Source organism: Pteropus medius, unplaced genomic scaffold (genome assembly GCF_902729225.1).
Source record: "Pteropus medius unplaced genomic scaffold, Ma_sr-lr_union100, whole genome shotgun sequence".
Lineage (NCBI taxonomy): Eukaryota > Metazoa > Chordata > Mammalia > Chiroptera > Pteropodidae > Pteropus > Pteropus medius.
This window is the reverse complement of record NW_024342473.1, coordinates 5,364,803-5,380,686: the sequence shown is the minus strand read 5'-3', so window position 1 is coordinate 5,380,686 and position 15,884 is coordinate 5,364,803. Positions and strand designations below refer to the sequence as shown.

Below are 15,884 nucleotides of genomic sequence, written 5' to 3'. Positions count from 1 at the left end.
AAAGAATGTGCTTAAATTTATCTTATTGGTGATTAGAAAGATTTAGAAGTGCCTTAATTTCTTAGAGGGCTCACATGGAGTTTTCCTTAGGTGGTTGTGATCAGTTTCCAACGGTACTATTATTTCTTTAACCAAAAGCTGATAGGAGCAGAGAATGACCTAATAATGGTAATAGTCGTAGCTGTAATTTTTAAGAAATTATAAGATGTCAGTCAAGGTGCAAACAATCTTATACACAATATTATATTAAATCCCCACACCAGAATGATAATTATCAGTTTTTCAGAAGTGTAAACTGGAGCTTAGAAAGGTCACTCAGCCCAAAATGCCAGAGGTAGAATTAAAACCTGCAATTTTAACCATTATGTTCTATTCACTTGGAATTCATTCTTCCCAAATGCACTTATTCTTCAAGTTTTGACTATTTTACCTTTTAAATACTTATTAAATCTATTCTAATAGATTTAATGGATATTCTTCATCAATATCCATCCCTAGTTCATACAGTCTTTATTTTGTTGCTGAACATTGCAAAAGCCTTATACTTGGAGATTTCCAGCATGGTAGAGTGAAGAGGTCACCATATTCTATCTTCAAAAGGCAACTCTAAGACTAGAAAATTACCAAAAACAACCATTCAGAGCCCTTGAAATTGTCAATGATTTAAAGTAAACTGAGAGGCAGTGATTAGTGAAAAACTGCTAAACTTCAAATAAGGAGAGTAGGAATCTAAGGCATTATTACCCATAGCCGCATTCATTTATATAATAGCAAAACTTATGACATAAATCTATACCAATAATTGTATAAAATGTTAACAAACTAAGCACTCAAAGCAAATGCACACATTATCAGAGTAAAAAAAAAAAAATTAAGATCCAACTCTATACTTGCTATAAGAGACACACTGTAGGTTCAGACTCAACAGATGGAAAGTGAAAGAATAGAAAAATATACCATGCAAACAGTTAAGACAGATAAATTACTAGAGATAAAGTGGAACATTTCACAGGGATAAAAAGCTCAATTTTCCTGAAAGATATAACAATAATACATATAGTACCCGCAAATGTGTTAAGTTAAAACCAACAGAAGAGAAAGGAGAAACAGACATTTGAACAATAATATTTGGAGACTTCTAACTCCCACTCTCAAAAATCGATACCCAACTGAACAGACAGTTGGGAAGGATATAGAAGATTTAAGCAACACTATTCACCACCTTAATCTACCTGACATTTTATTTAATCAATTAATTAATTAATTAATTAGGTGAGGCAACCCTTGGTTGACCTCACAGATTGCAAGGACCTTGTCAGTTTACAAGACCTTATTTTTTTATTTTTTATACCTACAGCATCTGGTCTTCCTAGGTGGTCTCCCATCCAAGTACTAACCAGGCCTGACCTTGCTTAGCTTCTGAGATCAGATGGGATCGGGCTTGTTCAGGGTGGCATGGCCGTCGACTCTCTACCTGAGATTTTAACCAATAGAGAGTTGAATACATATTTATTCATGTATTCTCCAGGTTAGACAATATATGAAGCTATAAAAAGTTTCAATTTTTAAAAGTATCAAAATCATACAAACTATGTTCTCTGAACATAATGAAATTACATTAGAAATGAATCAAGCCCTAAGCATTACCCCCTATTTATGATCTAAATGGATATGGCTACAGGTAATGGGCAAAATTAGAGTTCACTAGATTTTATAACTTATTCATCTGTACCTTATTTATGTATAAAGATAAGTATCTCTAAAATATTTAAGCTACCGCTTATGTAGAATACTGTTAATTCTATTATTAATATCCACTATATAAATTAATGAGAATTAATCTAATCGATTGAGTCATAAAATATTTCTTGAGTGCCTACTATGTGTGTCCTATTGTTTTTGTTTTTGAGGATAAAGTAATGGACAAGGCCAAACTAGGAAATATTCTTTGCCCTTCACTTAGCTTACACTTTCGAGAATGATTAAAGAAATAAATTAATTAATAAGTAAGTCTAATGTATATTAAAAAGCAGTAAATGTTATGTGAAAATATTAAATAGGGTATGAGGATAAGGAATACTGGGACAACGGGGTACAGTTGAACATTTAAAATTGGGTAAAACTTCCTTGATAAAGTGATATTTGAACAAAAGCTGGGGGGAATGAGCCTTGTAAACATCAGGAGGAAGGAGACTTCAGGTAGAAGAAACAGTAAGTGCAAAGGCTCTGGCATATTGGCAGAAGGGCAGGAAGGACGTTGTGTTGGCAGAAGAATGAACTGGGGGGAGGATGGCAGAAGATAAGATCAGAGAGGTAAGGGGGCTAGTTTGTGTGATAAGGATCGTTTTACTGAGTGAGCCATTGGAGGGTGGGGATTGAAAAGAGGAATAACATCTTTTAGATTTCAGTTGTTAAAAGAACGTTCCAACTGATGTGATGAAAAGAGATGTAGGAGGCCAAAGATGGTAGCAGAAAGGTAGATTAGAAGGCTACTGCAATTGTCCATGCACGAGGTGCTGGAGCGTTGGTTTGGGAGAGACTGCTGGAAGTAGTGAGACATGGATGAATTCTATATACACAGTGTTGTGAAGGAAAAGCAAAAAATCTCTTAACACCCTGGGGATGTGGAATAAGAAAATGAAAGAAGTTAAAAACAACTCCAAGAATGAAAATCTATTTTGTACATTCATTCTGGTAATAAGCAAAGCCTCTGCCCTTGCCTGAAGCACTTGTGGAAGCTCTGGAGTGTGTCCTATCTAATTAAGTGCTCTTCGATCACTCCCATCCCAAGCATTACTCATTAGGGTAACTGATGGCCTTTAGAGTAGGGGTTAGCAAACCTTTTATGTAAAGAGCAAGACAGCAAATATTTAGGCTTCGCAAAGCAGACTGAACTCTGCCACTGTGGCATGAACACAACCATAGGCAATACGTAAACAACTGAGTTTAACTGTATTCTAAAAAAACTTTATTTACATAAACAATTAGCAGGCAGAAATTGGTATGCATGCCATAGTTGGCCAACTCCTGCTCTGTGGTGCGGCTTAAATGTAATGTCTCACTGTCATAAATAAAGTACACTTACTGATTTCCTTGTTCCTTGAATAATCCAAATTTTTTGTTCCCTTGGCTTCTAATGCTCTTCCCTCAAATTCTCACATGATCTTTTACATCACTTTACTCAAGTCCCTGTTCACAAGTCATTTCCTCAGAGAGGACTTTCTGTCTAAAATAGCAACCTCTTCTCACCCTCTTTCCCTTTGGCTAATGTTTCTCCATAGCAGTTGTCACTATTAACATCACATCATGTGTTAATTTTTTATGTTTATGTGTGTCTCTTACTAGAATGTATGCTCTGTAAAGCCTGTGATTCTTTTTCTGTTCCTGGTATATAGTAGACACTCCGAGTTCACAGAATTCATGGACACTGAGTACTCCTTTAAGCTGTGCTTACTTGACATTCCACACTCTCCTGCTACCATCATGATTCAGACCTGAACTGCTCACAGTTCACGATCTCTATCATGTACGAACCAAGATAATTCTTCTTATTGTAACATTTTCACATTATTTTGAAATTATTTGTTTATGTTATTTTTACTTCCAAAGACAAGAGCAAGGACCAAATATCATTCATCTTTCTATCTTCAGTGCCTAGTATAGTGAATGGTATAGAAATTCAGACTTAAAAATAGAGTTTGTGTCTTTACACTTTATAACATTTGGGATCATTTTTTTGTGAATTGGGATTCAGAGGTATCTTTTCCAAGACTTATCTAATGCTTAATGAAAGAGCCATCTTTTTTTCACAATAAATTAATGAAAGAATTTTTTTTTTATTGGCCATGTGAAAGCTGCCAGTATGATCAACCAAAATATTAGATATGATATATTTCCCAAAATGTAGTTGTAACTTTGTGGATCTGCTTCCTAATAAGATCCCCTGAGGATAAATTACTGACAGATACAACAAGGCCAGTGTCACATTTGATTCTGAGATTATATGGCACCTTAGAACCACAAGGGTATATACATCAGCAGTGGCCTTTAATTATATCTGTGGGGGTTGGGGGGTAGGGAAATCTGCTCTTGGTTAGTGCTTCTACTCTTTTGAGGAGAAAGGCAACAGGGTAAGGATTGTGGGATCATCACTCAGGGTCGTGATGATTAGGGATCATCAGCTTTGCTGCATACGAAGATGAGGGGTACAGTATTTATAGGTATTTACTTATATTATCAAACAGATACAATATTGCATAAACCAAATACTAATAAAAAGAATCGTATAGAAAGTGAAAGAATAGATTATCTATACTGATTAATGTAGTAGTGTGTTATCATCCCCATTTTTTTAGATAAGGAAACCAGGCTAGGAAATGTGGAGTAACTTACATACAGAACAACAATTAAGAAATAACAGTGCCAGGACCTGAACCTCGGTCCACTAATTCTTAAGAATATACTCCTAACTACCATTCTATACTGAAACATTTGATGCTACTAAGACTTCTGGGTAGATTACTTGTGATCTATATACTCCAACAGCCTTATTACTCTTTACATTGTATCTCAAGTCTTGGCTTCAAACTCTGGACCTCTTTTCAAATTTAACCTTGAAACTAAGTCTTACTTGAATCCTATCTTTTCTTCTATTTTTATTTTCTAAACTGTGGCCTGACCTGTTTCTTAGAAATAAGTTGTCCCTAAAGATTCCCTACCTTTAATAACCTCAGCTTCTGGTTATACACCAAGCAAAGACTTTGCCTCTGGAAAAATCTTTCCTAGAGAAACACAATACAATAAGCTAATTATTTTACAAAATCTACTTAGATTAGTTGTTCTTAATATCTTTGAGACCAGTAGTTCTCAAACAATGGTCCCCGGACCAGCAACATATGCATCATCTATCTCTGGGAACTTGTTAGAAATTCAGAGTCTTAGAGCATAGCCCAGACCTACTGACATAGAAACTCTGGGAATGGGTCCCAGTAATCCATGCTTTAATAAGCTGTCCAGGTGATTATTATGTACACTAAAATTTTAAAAACATAGATTCACCCCATCTCTTTTACTACTCTGCTGGGAATTAAAACAAATAATGAAACAAAACAAAGCAAAATACTTAGTTCCTTCAAAGTCTCAGATGACATTTTCTTATTATTACTCTACCACCCAAACTCATTTGATGTATTGAATATTAAAATATTTTAGAAGAAATAAAATTTGGGGATAGTGCGATCAAATGGTATTCATCTTAATTCAACAGTAAATTTAGAATGATAAATTCTTTTATATTTTTTTTAGCTACCTTGGTTGATTACTGCTAATTTCTCTCTGTTTTTACCTACCTTGCTTATACTGACAAATTTAACCAAGTTGTTAGAAATGTGCTGTGATTGCCAACTCCTTAAAAGGTCACCCAAAAAATCTGCTTGGTAAGCCAAGCCAAGGTTATTTGTTCTACTGAAGGAAAAACACCTCCCTAATAGTGTCTTGGTAGTGTCTCAAAGAGACACATAAGAAAAAAGATATTTATAAAGTTATGGACTCTGATTTGAGTGGTTTAGGGAATTTCAAGGCAGAAAACTGATTAAGATTGAGTAAATTTTGTGGCATAATAATTCAAGTTTGGTGGACACAGCAAGGTGAGAGGGCAAGAGTGAGTCTTGATAATTAAACTGCTCTTTGCTATGCAAGCTGTCTGCCAAGTGAGCAAGATATTATCTTGAAAGAAGATCTGTTTTCCCAGATGAGAAAATCATTTTTTTAAGATAAATTGGTTGCAGGAATTTTCTGAAGCAAACAGTTATGTTATTTATTGGCCTACTGGCTTATATTCCTGGGCAAGAATTTCTTAGAACACATAGTTAAGTCATGTTGACACAGGTGGCCTCACTTCTGGTCCTCACAGTTAATTTAAGTGGATGCAGGTGGTCTCAATTTTCAACCTTCCCTCTCTGCTACCCAGGATCATTCTTCAGCCTGAGTTGCGCAAGTGATCAAGACAGAGCTGCAACACTGTCTTGTTTAAGGTATGGTGATCATGCATCAACTTTACAGTGGTGGTGATTTCAGCCTCTGTAAGCATCCGGTTTTCTTGTTCTTTTTGTTGGATGATTATTTTCAGAATTATTTAATGGTACAACAGTGGCACCATGATGTTTAAACCTCTGGAGATCTCAAGTTTGAGAATTATATACGGGCAAATACTAACAGGATATTTATAATCAGAGTTTGTAATCTACTAATCCAGAAGCCAGTAGAATAAATTAAATCAAGAGAATAAAATTTATCCCCAATCTGAAGACCTGACAGGAAGAGCTATGAGGGTATAAACTAAATGACTTAATTCCTCATTTCATCACTTCTTTGTTTTGTTTTTGTTTTTGTTGTGTGTGTGTGTGTGTTTATTTCTTATACCAGAGAGGTCTGTAGCAATAAGAACATTTTTTCCCTCAAGACAACACATGTTCTCAATTAAAAACAAAACAAAACAAAAATCTAGCATTTTATCTATAGTGGCCTATTTTGATCCACTTTTTGTACAATTTTATCAAAATCACAAGAGAGGTACTTTATGGATTTATTTACATTGTCTCCTGCTGTTATACTTTAAACTCTAGCATGAGGCTAGCTACATAATTTGCAGAACCCAGTAGTAAATAAAAATGTAAAGCCCCTTGTTCAAAAATCTAGAAAAAAAGTGCAATTAAGCATACCGAAGTATAAAATGTTTTCTCTGAAAAGTATCTCATTCCTTAAAAAACATAATATGGGTAATGATACCTGTACAATAGCTAATGTTGATGTTCAACATGAGCTTTAATGTCAGGACAAGGATTTGTCCTGTTTCAAAACAAATTTAACTTTAAGAGGCAGTGGAGTTTTCAGGATTTGTGGCTGTCCACAGTGGAAAGGAATCAGATCATAAGGAGGGGAATGAGCAGAGGTTACTGGAGAAACCCAGGAGAGGGGCAGAGAACAAGGGGGTAAGTGCTGTTAGGTTCAAGTCGTGAATTGAGAGATCTAAAATAGATTTGAATTTTTATAGTTTCCATGTGTCTTGGCTAAGAACTCTTTTTAGGAAACAGTTTTGGGATCTAAATTTATTTGAGGAGTTTCTCCATACAAAGAAAAATTCATTCAATGAATACTTTACATTTTATCTTTTTTTGTTCTAAGGTGCCTCTGGTATGAAAAAGTTTGCTAATATTAAAAATTCTCCCAAGTCTACGGCCATGCCACCTTGAATGTGCCCAGTCTTGTCTGATCTCGGAACCTAAGCAGGGTCGGGCCTGGTTAGTACTTGGATAGGAGACCACCTAGGAAGACCAAGTGCTGTAGGTGTTTTTTAAAAAAAATTTCCCAAATATTCACTATAAATCACTAAAATTCTCCCAAATATTCACACTATTAATTATCTTTGATATAATTATGCAATTTAGTGAATTAAGCACTGGAATTAGATTTATAGTGCAAAACCATGTAAGAAATAGAAATCTGGCCCAGAGAGGATATTGAGTGACTTCTAGATGAACGCATGAGTGTCTACCAACGGTTGGTAGAATAAGTTGCTGTTCACTTTGTCTTGGACCCTCAAACTTAATAGTCAGTTCTCTCCAATTGGAAATTGATGAATAGGCATTTCTTTGTAGATCAACTGTTTTGAGAAGAGATCACTTTCAAAACCACTCTCTCATGAACAAATAGGATAAGATGGAGGAAAATTTTTGGTGATTCAAGGCAATTTTTCTACTATAAGGACACCAGTGTGATGAGTCTTTATGACCTTGTGAACCTTTGGAATCTGATGGAGAGATAGACTTATCTGTTCTCTTCCCTATGAACTTCCTCATATAGACTTAACAGAAAAGATGAAAAGGACAGAAAAAGACAATTAATTGTGTAATGAATAACTAAGCAAATTTCTACCAAAGAAAGAATATTTTAAAATTTGAGAAAATAACAAAATTTACCACACAGGGTTCTTCATTTCAAACAGATGAAATAAATCAGAACTTGAGGGCTCAAAGAAAATAAATAAGAGCTCAGATTCAACACCAGGCTCACCTCTCACCTCCCCTTCCCAGTAGGGCACTCATGGTTTTGAGAGGAGTGGTGGTGACGTCTCAGGGGCATTTCTAAGATTGTCTCTGCTGACTCCCCCAGCTGACTACTAAACAATGTTAGTCAAACAGAGCTAATTTTTATTGGATATGCTGCAAGAAGGGAGAGCACTACATGGACAGTCTTAGCAGTTTCTCAGAAAGGAGATGTCAGGAATAATGTTTACAAAGCTTTAGGGTATATGCTCAGCAGCTTGTGATTTTCAAAGAAAACAGCTGATTAAGATTGAACAAAGTTTGCGATAGAAAAATTTGGGATTGGTAGACAGAGTGAGATCAGGGTCATATGTCAAGCCTTGTTAAATGAACTTTTGTGTAAGCTATTTGCCCAGGTAAACAATCTATCGTCCTGATAAGAGAGATTTTGCCCAAATGAGCAATTTTTTTTGACCAGAAATACTGGTTTTCAAGAATTTCCTGAAGCAAAAATTAAAGATATTTATTTCTTGTGTAATAATATCATTTTCCCATTTGTCTGTTTAAATAGGCATTTGTATATAGAACTGAGTCACACATCCAATATCTGTGCAATTGAGCAGTCATTTCAGGAGAAGCACGATATTAACAAGTGATAGGTTTATTAATGACCATTTCCATAATTAGCATATATCACAATTGCCCGTCCTCTTTAGTTCTTTTGCATCAGTCAAAAAGTATCTTAAATATATTTTTAAAAAATATTAATTCTACAATGTTAACTTTGTGATTGATCAGAAATAAATGGAATAAAAAGAGAAAACAGGTGAGACAAAGAAATTGCTGAATAGACGAGTTGTAACATTTAAAAACATTGATGTGGATTTCAGCTAGAACAATGAGAAAGAAATTAGATTGTAACTTATATTTCCTTAGGCCCAGAGCCTCAGGGAAATCTAATCAATAACAGCGTTCTAGGTGACAGCCTGGTTTGCTCTTGTAGAATCTCCAGGTCTCCTAACATCTAACCCAGTAAGCTTTTCATGTGTGTCTATAAGCCATGTTCTCTTAGTTATATTATACAGTGTAATCCTCTGCCCTTATAGATTCAGTTGGTGATGCCTGATAACAAGGCTTTCATTGACTTTATAGTTGATGATCAATGTGAGTACCAGAGCCAGTAGTGTGCTGCATGTCCTCTCCCAAAGTCATCAGCACTGTATCTTATTGTTAGGACCACTTGCAGGTTGCAGTACTGATGTACTAAGGTCTTTCATAATCCTACTTTTATGTTCTTCTTAGCCTCATAGTGCCTTACTATTATATTTAATTAGTTAAAAACAGTTACTTTCGCTTTCATTCTGCCTAGGTTTCAAATTTGTCTATGGTGATCATGGCTGGGACAAATCCAAGTGTGATCATAGTTTTATTTTATTTTATTTTTTGATGACTGCAGGTTTGTTATTGGGCCATACTTGCTACTTCACTTTCCTTTTTAAGATGTTTTCCAGAATTGTCTTTAGCTCCTCAAGTTGATAAGCACCTGGTAGATAGTTACCTGATAAACATACTATGATGTACAGTTGGCCCCTTGTATCTGTAGGTTTTGCATCTGCTTATTCAAAAAATTGCAGATCAAATATATTTGGAAAAAAAAAATCCCAGAAAATTTTGAAAAGCAAAACTTGAATTTGCAATGTGCTGAGCTCTAGGCTGAATGCACTCTAATGAAGTAATATGTAGGCAAGACCTACAGTAACCTATATGCTAATATAGGTTATATTCAAATACTATGCCATTTTATATAAGAGACTTGAGCATCCATGGATTTTGGTATCTTTCGGGGGGAGGGCGGCAGGGCAATCCTGGAACCAATCTCCCAGGGATACTGAGGTACAGCTGTATCTGAATCCGAAGGATGAACCAATAGCTTGCTTAAGCAGGGACTTAAGAATGTTCAATTAAGAGTAGAGGATGCTACCCTGGAAAGGGTGCCTGGGTAAGGGCTCATTCATGAAGTTTCAGGGGATGGAACCAGGGGGAAAAGTATAAAAATATTATCAGAAGTTGCTGCAAAAACAAGTCTGATGGGGTGTGATGCCAGGAAATAGAGAATTTTTTTTTTTCCTCAAGACTAGGGTCTGTGGGAGAGAAAACAAACAAAACAAAACAAACAAGAAAAACACAGACCAAATGAGAGCATGTGGAAGAGAAAATAAACTCTCAAATATGAAAGCCTCTTAAATATGGCATCTGAAAGAAGCTAGTAGCTGTATGACGTTAGGCAGATAGCAATGTTTTCTCATATTTATTTATTTCTTCATATTGAAAATGAAAAAGTTTAAATTAGGTGTTCTCCAAGTTTCCTTTAGTTACAAATTTTGATTCCTAGGAAATAAATCAAATTAATCTGCTAAACTGGGTAAAGATAGACTCTAATAATACCATGCATCTGATCTTCATATAATTTATAATATAAAAATTCCCTACTGTGATAAACTAGTTTTCTTACTTTGTACTCTACTTGGTAGACCAGCTGTATAATCATTTAGATACTTCTAAAGAAGTGGTACACTAAGAATTAAGGGCTCTGTTTAATTTTCAATGAATTCAGTCTTAAAGACTAAAAATCCCTGTAATACGTTGGATGTTATAGCAAGTAGAACATTGAATAGGAGTTGGCCATTTTTAGGGATACTTAGGGCATTTCGTCAAGTTAGTAAAAAAATCATGGACATCTAAAGTCAAAATAATTCTCATTTCTCTAAAGGAATTTTGTAGAAATGAAATATGTACATTTTGGGGAATGAAAACTGAAGCCAACATAATTTTGTGTCTGAGTGCTAAAAATTTCTGGAACCAAACACTCTCTACTCTGTGCAAAATAATACTGGGGCTATGAAAAAAATTCCGTAGCTACTTGCTCCAGAAATCACTTTCTCTTGGAAGATAAGACAGTGAACCAACTTAGCATACATGCAATTTGATCAGTAAGGTTTGTTTCAAGACCCTAGCTTTGCTGTGTCTGCCAAGCCAAAACTCTAATTGTAGCCCAATTGCAACTCTTCTCTGCCTTGCAAGATTTGCTTTAAAATCTGCTCAGTTAAGATCATTGGATAGGTCCTCTAATTTCCACTTTTGAGAAACCACTAAAACTATCAAGGTGATGGCCTCTCTTTCTGAAGCAGTCCAACAAACTTAGCGTTGCCTGATTAACGGATATTCTTTGGCTCTATTTCGAGACACCTGAGTTCGTATGATAAATTTATTAATTTATAAGCTAAATAATTAGTCTACATTAAAACATCATCATAGCTACTCTTTTAATATCTAGAATCATGCTTTTCTAAAAATATCTATCTACAATGTGAAGTGTTTAAACTTTTGGCCATGGAAATATCATTTTCGTATATAAAACTTTTTTATGTTTTGAGCTTGGTTCTCTCTCAAAACTAAAATTCTCTAATTAGTTACCCTTAAATTAAATAGAAAAGAAATAAAAACATAAAAAAACTTACTCTGTCAAATCTTCCTTAAACATTTTGTCATTTCCCCTCAATTAACTCTGTCCCAGCAAGGAGAAGTTGGCTTCCTGAACATTCATTTACATACTATGCTGAAGCTGGGACTCTGGTTGCAGCTTGTTAAATTTATTGACTAAAAGTCCCTTGAGCTACTGAAGACTCTGACTTAGTGTGTTTGAGAGATGTCACTTGTAGCCAATTGAAGTTTTTTACTTTCCACCATTTTCCCCACGGACAATTTATCTTACCTATTTTTTCCTTTAAAAACAAAACAAAACACTTATTTCAATCTAGTGGTTGTTTCATTTACTTAAAATATACAAACATAAAGTAAAAGAAAAATGACATAGGAAAAAGTTTCAGAGAGGCATCTAACACAAAGCCATCTGAGGAGTTAACCAAAAGAGGCTATAACTTTGGACAGATTTTTCTTTGGCTGTAGCAAGTTTTGTACCAATGCTAGTGAGTCAGCACAAGATTTGTTTTCTAACAACCTTAATACTTCTTTTCTAAAAGAAAGCCCTGAAGTTTAGAGGGTCAATATATTTCTGAACCTGGATATAAAATAAACAAGAAAGCAAAAGAATAGCAACAACGATAAATTTCCTCCAGAATCCTGATTTATATTTTACAATGCTGAGGAATATGGGTTTGTGGTTGACCACTAAGCACTAACATTAAAACCTGTACCCCTAGCCTCCCAAGAAGTGAGTGGGGGAACTCAAAGTGCTCCCCACATGACAGGCCTGCCTTTGTATTCTGTGCTCTCGAGTATGAAGGAATGTTTGAGTGAGCTTCCCTGCAATGATAAACAAAGTCCTGAGGGTGGTAGAGGAGATTATATATTTTATATATATATATATATATATATATATATATATATATATATATATATATATATATATATATATAAATATATAAAATATATATATATTTATATATATATATGTAATCTAGCTGCTTCTCTAAATATATATATATTTTTTTACATTGGGACCTACAGAATAAACTATATAGAATGAAATAAGGTCAGGCTTAATATAGGAAGAAACACATTTTGCCACCTTGTTTTTTTGTGCTCCATTTAGTTCTTCAGAGATATTATTGTTCATTTTTCTTTATCCTAGTTTATATATATATATATGTGTGTGTGTGTGTGTGTGTATGTGTATGTATGTGTGTGTGTGTGTGTGTGTGTGTATATATATATATATATATTTACATTTTTATATTCTAGTTGTGATTTACACTCTTGCCATGTGTGTGCAGATCAGAAGGTACATCAAGTCATGCCTCCACTGGCCAACTTGATTGGTAATTCTGCACCAAGTTCTAAAATTATTTTAACCACTAGCTAAGATTTTAAAATTAAAAGTGTTTGTATAAAAAATCCAACTTCTGGCCTCTGTTAAAAATGAAACAGATGATCTAAAAATACTGGGTTTATGTTCTCATGTGGCAACAATTACCTGGGCTGAGGAAGCTGATTTCTTTAGATGGGGCCTATGTTAGCTACTCTACCCATAGTCCCACCACTTCCTGTTCTTCTTTACATCCCATCAAATTCATTTTTTGCATTACCTACCTAACTACTGCAAGTATTGGAATTTATGTTCCTTGTTATAGGAGACAAGGGTAGAATGAAGTTGGTGAATTCAGTAGTATCAAGATTATATAAGGTCTTGGACTTGGAATTTTGGATCGATGGTTTTAAGGAGGGGAAAGCAATCTCATGTAATTAACACAATGGTATCATAAAATTAATAGTTTTTCCTTATTTTATAGTTGAGAAGATTGACATTCAAAGGACTGCAGAATCTTTTTCAAGTTCACTGAGCTACTCTGACTAGAGATACAGATTTCTGATTCTAAAACACAGAAGCTTTAACTGTTCTATCACGACTAACACTCCTCTAGAATGAGACTGAAGATCGTTTATCATATTAATGTTAAACTAGCAAGTAAAGTGAATAGTGAAAAAAAGTTGATCCTTATATGTGGCACAATAGCTGATTGTATTTCTTTTGGGTTCGATTAGGAGTAGGGAACCAGAGACAAAGCAGAACCTAAATCTGGAGATCAGATGCTCTTGGCATGATGAGGATGGGAAGTGGAAGTGACCAGTAATCAGGCTAGACATTATAATAAAATAATAAAATCCATGCAATCTAGTAAAACCAAACCAAAACAAAACAAACAAACAGAACACTCAAATTCACAAGCCAATATTTTTCTTCATTTGCAATGATCTATAGCAACAAGGATTGAACAATATTTTCTGGTTTAGGTCAGGTGCATAGGTTCAAAGGGGTACATACTTTTAGGAAACCAAAGTATAGAATGGAAGTTTGCATAGGCAGCATAGACTTAGAATAAAAAGATTGTTTTAGATAGAATTAATTTATTCTTCTCTTCCTTCCTATGTCTCTCCTTCCCTTCCTCCCTCCCTCCCTCCCTTCTTACCTTTCCGCCTTTCATAAATACATATTGAGGATCTTCTATGTCCATGATTTTTCTACTGGCATTGGGATATAGTGGTAAGGCAAGCATCTTTACATATTCATAGTCATATAAGTAACTATATCAGCTATGATAGAAGCAATAAGAAAAATATCTAAGATGTTATGCGAATTTAATGCTGTTACCTCACTCAGATTGGCGTATTAGATGACTCTCTTACAATGTAGCATTTAAGATAAATCTGGAAAGAACAGTTGTAGCTCTTCATGTACAGATTAGACAAAGGGGCATTCCTGCTAATACCAATAGTAGGCATTACAGCAGGATAGCTCCGAAGGAAATTTTTAAAAGGCTACTGTGGCTGGCACGTCATGAACATATCAGATAATGGCACAACAAAGATTGTCAGATAAAATGTAGGACACCCAGTTAAATTTGAATTTCAGATAAACAATGGATAATTTTTTAGTATGAGATGTACTATTTATCTGAAAACCTAGGCATCACCTGAGACTGAAGAGAGAGAGCAGCAGCCTGATGAAGCAGGAGGTTGGAAACTGCTTTAAGAACTTTATTTCATTCTCAGTTCAGTGAGAATTAGTTTGAACAGGTGAGAGATATGATAAAATTTATGCTTTAAAAATTTCACTCTGCTGCTCTGTGGAGAGTGGATTATAGGGACAAGACTAGAGGCAGAGAAACGGTAATGATGTTGGCAGAGTTCCATTTAGAAGAGGTGTTGTCTTGGCCTAGGATTGTGGTAGTAGTCATACAGGAAAGTGGTTTGAATCTAAATATTTACTGGAAATAGAATAAAAAACTTGGATGAGTGGCAGACAGGTGATGAAGTTATTAAAGAGAATTCAGGTAGGAAGATAGAGGGACCATATACTAACATGAGAATATGCCAATCTTTGGAGAGTATTTGAAGAGAGATTTCAAAAAGTTAATATTTGTTCGTGTTAACTTGGGATACTTGTAAGATATTCAAGGATAGATGTCGAGTTGGCAGATGGGTAAGTAGGTCTGAGACTGAGAAAAGAGCTGTGGGCTAAAAATATACATTTGTCTTCAGCCAGATTTGGCCAAAAGAACAGAAGAAGATAATTAGTTGCTTCTTTGTTTGGCTCTATTGAAACCATTCTATTCCAATTATTTCATTCTGATTATGTACCTTGTACTTTTGATGGATAATTGAGAAAGTCTGTTTTAATATGTAAAATATTTAAAGAAACATTGCTTAGGGTGAGTTCTCTAAACAAGGCCATTTGTTATGTTTTGATTTTTCATTCCTTTCTATTTCTTAGAGTGATCACCTAAACTTGTCCATCTGTCTAGGAGAGAATGTAATCCACGTGCCACCCCATTCATCCCTACCATTCACTGACCAGGGTGTCAGTCTGATAATTCCTGGGATCATGCACAAGGCTGCTTGAAGGAGGGAGAGACTAGAGATAAGAACATTTTAAAGCTTTAGAAAATTTTTGCAAATCCAAGTCAGAAGTGATTAGAAAGTAAATTAAAAAAAAAGAATTTGAGAGCAATTTGAGGTATAGGATTGACAGAACCTAGAAGCTAATTGATGAGTTCAAATGGCAGGGAATGACTCAAAAAAAATTTCTTCTTGTATTTTTTCTTCCATCCATTCTAGAGCTAAAACACAGAAGCATTTTTCAAGTACTTTTACAATTAACTCAAGTAAAGAGGCTGGCTTTCAGTAACAACATTTTGCTGAGGTGAAATTTAGGAATTTCTGTAAGCTCTGAATATAGCTGTTAGATGCAGAGTTATAATGTAGTACAAGAAGCCTGAATACCTCCTTTAATGACATATGGAGACAAACAGCTATCTCTATGCA

General features: G+C 34.9%; 2 pseudogenes; one reads left to right on the top strand and one right to left on the bottom strand.

Moving 5' to 3' along the window:
- Positions 1-1,348: 1,348 nt before the first annotated feature.
- On the bottom strand, positions 1,349-1,467 carry LOC120604660 (uncharacterized; annotated as a pseudogene).
- A 5,761-nt stretch (positions 1,468-7,228) lies between these two features.
- Positions 7,229-7,347, top strand: LOC120604695 (uncharacterized; annotated as a pseudogene).
- The last annotated feature ends 8,537 nt before the right edge of the window (positions 7,348-15,884 follow it).